This window comes from Rutidosis leptorrhynchoides, chromosome 1 (genome assembly GCF_046630445.1).
Source record: "Rutidosis leptorrhynchoides isolate AG116_Rl617_1_P2 chromosome 1, CSIRO_AGI_Rlap_v1, whole genome shotgun sequence".
Classification (NCBI taxonomy): domain Eukaryota; kingdom Viridiplantae; phylum Streptophyta; class Magnoliopsida; order Asterales; family Asteraceae; genus Rutidosis; species Rutidosis leptorrhynchoides.
In genome coordinates, this window is record NC_092333.1 from 252,186,911 (window position 1) to 252,192,942 (window position 6,032).

Genomic DNA, 6,032 nt, shown 5'->3' on the forward strand with positions numbered 1-6,032 from the left:
ACAAGAGTACAAGTTACAAAACGCAAAGTACAAAATATAAAATTGTACGCAAGGACGTTCGAAAATCCGGAACCGGGACCAGAGTCAACTCTCAACGCTCGACGCAACGGTGTAAAAATTACGAGTCAACTATGCACAAGAATAAAATATAATATTTAAATAATTCATAATAAGAATAATATTAAATAATAAAAAGTTGTTAATTGAGCATAGTTCAGGGGTCATAAGTGAAAATTCAATTTCTAAATTCGCCTATAAAAGGCTTTGTAATCATAATGTAAAAACACACCTTTTTCTATCTTTTTCTTATTTATCAATATCAATTATCAATATCTATATTCTATATCTCTATCATAATGTTAACTTAATAAGATATAACAATAATCTTAATTTTAATTTTAAATTATGATAATAATAAGATTTATGATAGAGATCGTTTGAGTGTGTAAGTCGAAATTCTGTCCGTGTAACGCTACGCTATTTTTAATCATTGTAAGTTATGTTCAACCTTTTTACATTAATGTATCGTAACTAAGTTATTATTATGCTTATTTGAGCCGAAGTAATCGTGATATTGGGCTAAAATATTAAGAAGGGGTTATTGAACTTTGGACCATAATTAAGGTTTGGGCAAAAGACCGACACTTGTGGAAATTGAACTATTGACTATTAATAGATGGGGGGTATTGTCTAATTGAGTGACAACTCATTGGAGTCTGTCGAACCTATCTTCAAATTAATTAACCTAATAATTAATAATGATTATGGTTGTCCTATTTAGTGATGTTCATATGGAATCTGTTATAATCATTTAATTAATCAATTGGGTTGGGTAATTGATTATTCATTCTGATCAAGTGGATGAATTAATATTCATAAACTAATTAAAACAGGGGTGGATTACATACAGTGATAACTGGTGTAATTGTTGACAGAAGTGATAACTGCGTCACAGTTTAAATCCTTAATCAGTTGGAATATTTGACTTCGGGTATAAGGGTAATTTGACGAGGATACTCGCACTTTATTTTTATGACCGATGGACTATTATGGACAAAAACCAGATAGACGTATCAAATAAACCAGGACAAAGGACAATTAACCCATGGTAATAAATTAAAATCAACACGTCAAACATCATGATTACGGAAGTTTAAATAAGCATAATTCTTTTATTATATTTCTCATCGTATCTTTATTTACTGTCATTTTATTACTCGCAATTTTATTTACTGTCATTTTATTTATTGTCATTATTTTACGCACTTTAATTATCGTCATTTATCTTTACGCTTAAAATATAGAATCGACAAACCGGTCATTAAACGGTAAAACCCCCCTTTTATAATAATATTACTACTTATATAATTATATATATTTTGTATAAATATAGTTAAAAATATAGTAAGTATCACCAGCTCCCTGTGGAACGAACCGGACTTACTAAAAACTACACTACTCTACGATTAGGTACACTGCCTATAGTGTTGTAGCAAGGTTTAGGTATATCCCATCCGTAAATTAATAAAACTTGTGTCATATTTTGTAGTATTTTGTATTAAAAATAATACTATTTCGTACCCTCACGCTACATCATCAAGTTTTTGGCGCCGCTGCCGGGGAGCGCTAAAACGCTATATTTTTAATTATAATAATATTGAAATAAAATATAATAATATAATAATATTGAAATAGAATATAATAATATAATAATATTGAAATAGAATATAATAATATAATAATATTTTAGAATATATTTTGAATCGTAAAAGTTTTAAAAAGTCGTATTTATTAAATAATTCAGGGGTATATTATGTAAACTGTAATTAATAATTTCTATCATGTCGCTTTCATGTGAATAGTAAATTAATTAATTTCTTTTTATTTACTATTCATGAATAGTAAATGAATTAAAAAAAAAGTTTTGAAAAAAAATAATAATTATAAAAAAAGTATTAATTTGTAAAAAAAATCATTTTTTAAAAAAAAAAAAAAAATTGTAAAAAAAAAAACGTTTTTTTTTTAGAAAAAAAATTCGTTTTTAAAAAAAAAAACGTAAAAAAAAAAAACAAAAACGTAAAAAAAAAAAAAAAAACGTAAAAAAAAAAAAATTATTAAAAAAAAAATATATATTTTTTAAGATTTTGTCTATAAAAAAAAATTGTTTTTTTTTAGTTTTATTACCTTTAGATTTTTAGACTATAGTCGCAACTTTTAGTATTAAGTTTAGTTTTGCCATAGTTATTTTTACTTCTAGAATTTTTAGGCTTTGCCGTAAAATCCCTTAAGTGCTTATTCCTTAGATTAAGTTTTAGGTGCTTTAGAATTTTACGACGCCGTATTTCGCACTACTTTCTTATTTTTATTTTTCGACGCCTATTTTTCGACCTTTTTATTTTTCGACCTTTTTCGACGCGCAATCTTTTTCTTTCTTATTTCTCGCCATTCTAGTTTTTAGGACTTAGATTTTTTTCTACTTCTTCTCTAAATTTCTTAAAATTACGAAAATTTATTTTAAGTGGTTAAATTGATAGACATCAAAATTTTCTGGTTCGTAGTAATAGTTGGATTTGTACGTGGACCGGGTTATTGGAGCCAAACAGTACTCAATTATATTGAGACCAAACGAATCCTGCCCCTCTGCTGCATCTTTTGGCTATTTGAAACGTGGGCAAAATCAGAAAAGTCTATTGATTGGACAACTTATATAAGTTTTTATTATTTTTATAACTAATAGGATATTCTGTGAATGCACCGAGCAAAACGTTCACCACCTTTCATACGTTCACCACCTGTAACTCGATCAAGACATCTAGCAAATATTGTCGCCGTTGATTTTTCTTTAGAATCGTCATCTAGTCGAACAAGAACTCCAACTCAAATTTCCGATAATCCATCTTTTGAACCCGACTTCACAATTAAGAACCCGGAGCATATTCAAGGACAATTCCAAGATCCTGAACCACTAATTATTCCTCCTGAGCCACAAACCATTAAATCAGAATCCTCTAGTGATTCGTATTCAACAAATTCAATTATGGAAGTAACGGAACCTCTAAGTATGGAAGATCGAATGAGAGCCACACGCACGGGCCAAGGTCACGCCATTATTAAGCCAGAAGTTAATGCGCCAGATTATGAAATCAAAGGACAAATTCTACACATGGTAACTAACCAATGCCAATTCAGTGGTGCACCGAATGAAGATCCTAACGAACACCTTCGTACGTTTAAAAGAATTTGTACACTATTCAAAATTCGAGAAGTGGAAGATGAGCAGATCTATCTCATGTTGTTTCCCTGGACTTTAAAGGGAGAAGCCAAAGATTGGTTAGAATCGTTACCTGAAGGGGCGATTGATACATGGGATGTTTTAGTTGAAAAATTTCTTAAACAATTCTTTCCGGCATCTAAAGCCGTGAGACTTCAAGGAGAAATTGTTACGTTCGCGCAAAAGCCAAATGAAACATTATATGAGGCGTGGACAAGATTCGGAAGGATGTTGAGAGGATGTCCTCAACACGGATTAGATACTTTTCAAATAGTGCAAATCTTCTATAAAGGCGTAAACATCGCTACACGAAAAGATATCGACATAACAGCTGGTGGTTCCATTATGAAGAAAACCGCAACTGAAGCTTACAAAATTATTGATAACACAACCTCCCACTCGCATGAGTGGCACCAAGAAAAAGATATTTTTCGTTCATCTAAAGTGGCTAGAGCCGATTCTAGCCATGACTTTGATTCCGTTTCCGCAAAAATAGATGCTTTCGAAAGACGAATGGAAAAGATGAATAAAGATATTCACGCAATACGAATCAGTTGTGAGCAATGCGGTGGACCACACTTAATGAAAGACTGTCACATTGAACAAACGATGGAACAACGTGAGAATGTTGTCTACATGAACCAAAGGCTGGAAAATAGTTATCAGAATAATTATCAACCGCCAAGGCCAAACTTCAATCGAAATCAAAACATTCTTTACAATCCAAAAGGACCCGACAATAACTCGTATAACCAACAAGGTCCGAATAACCAACCAACTCAAAACAACACTTTCAATCAACAAAGACCTGGCTTGTATAAACCACCACAACAAACCGACGAGAAGAAGTCAAATCTGGAAGAAGTGGTATTTAAGCTAGTTGAATCTCAAACACAATTTATTGAAACTCAAACCCAAACGAATGAGAGGTTTGAGCAGTCATTTAGAACTCAACAAGCTTCCATTTTGAATCTAGAAAAACAAGTAGGTACTCTTGTTAGATTGATGAGTGAAAGGGAACAAGGAAAGCTACCGAGTAATAATGAAGTAAATCCTCGGAATGAAAATGTTAACATGATATCAACAAATTCTGAAAAACCAATACCAGAAGATGGGAAAGTTTTAGATGTAAGTAACAATGAAGAAGTTACACCACCACCACCACCCAAGTATGTAAAGCCAGTGGTGGCACCATACAGACCACCCATCCCGTTTCCAAGAAAAGGAGTTGAGTATGAGCAAGTAATAGGTAATAAAGTTTGTGATACCTCTGGAAAGAAGAAGAAGAAGAATAAAAAAGTGCAAGAAACAAAAACAGTAGAAGTAAACCCGGTGAAGACAGTTCCACCAAATCCTCCACCTAGGGTAGGTGATCCGGGTGAATTTATTGTTCCTTGTCTACTTAGTGACTGTGTCATGTATGATGCACTAGCAGATTTAGGTTCAAGTGTGAGTGTTATGCCTCTTTCATTATATAAGAGATTAGGTGTAGGTGAGTTAACTCCAACGGATATGAGTGTTCGACTCCTTGATCAAACCATTAAGCACCCAGTTGGAATTGCTGACAACCTACCCGTTCAAGTAGGTAATTTAACCTTTCTAGTCGAATTCATTGTCATTGACATAGAAGAGGACTCAAACGTTCCTCTAATTTTAGGTCGACCATTCTTAGCGTCCACCGGGGCGTTATTTGATGTAAGAAAGGGTATAATGACACTTAGTAATGATGAGAAATCGATCACCTTTATGATTCGAAAGTCTAAATATCCACAAACCAAAACCGTTGAACCGACAAAAACGATTGGTAAGAACCATGTTGTTTTACCAACTCCAACGGTAATGCTTAACAATAATAGAACGCCTAAGTGTGGGGAAAATGAAGTAACACCTAATGATGACTTGATAATAAAGAACCCCATAGTTGATACGAAATTAAATAACCCCGTTATTAACAGTTCAATGAAGAAACTTTTTAAACGGGTTATTGATGCTAAAAGTAAGGGAAACTTTAGGTTATATAACCGGTTAGTATCCAATCTGTCGCCTAAAGAAAAGGCGAAGCTAGTTGAATTTGTGGATATTACGGAAAAAGCTGGTCACTGGCTTAAAGCAAAAGTCACAGATATGCAAGTTGATTATGGACCAAGAGAAATTAACGATGAAGTTAATCACAATTTTGACACCACGGCTACCTAAGTGTGGGGAGATTCAAATGTTCTAAAAAAAAATTCTATCTAGAGTTAGTTGTTCTGTTCTCGTGTAGTTCCGAGAATGGAACCCGATTGGTCTTTTCCGCTAGCAGACACTAAAGAACTAGTTTTCTCCCCCCATTCTGAATTTTTTTTGTTTTTTAGGTTTTATATGAAATTAATACGTTTTCTTTTTAAGTTTTGTGTGAATTTAAAAACAAAAATTTACTTTATTTCATTAAGTTGAAAAAAAATGATTTCTAAAATTCGTCGTGAGTTGAAGACTAGGCCGTTGAGCCGAAATTACTTTACCCGAGAGCGGGGCGAAAAATTTTTTCATCATTATTTTTAATTTTATTGATTTAAAGTATGCCAAAAAAAAAATATATTTGATTTTATAAATTTTTGAACGTGGGGTAATATACCCAACTTTAAAAATATGTATATATGTTCGTATTTTATCATGTAAACAACAGGGTAAAACAACGCACTTTCAAAGACTAACATTAAGTTCAGCAAAAGGTACTGATTTTGACGACAAGATGCAAAACAACAAATGTGATATAATAAAT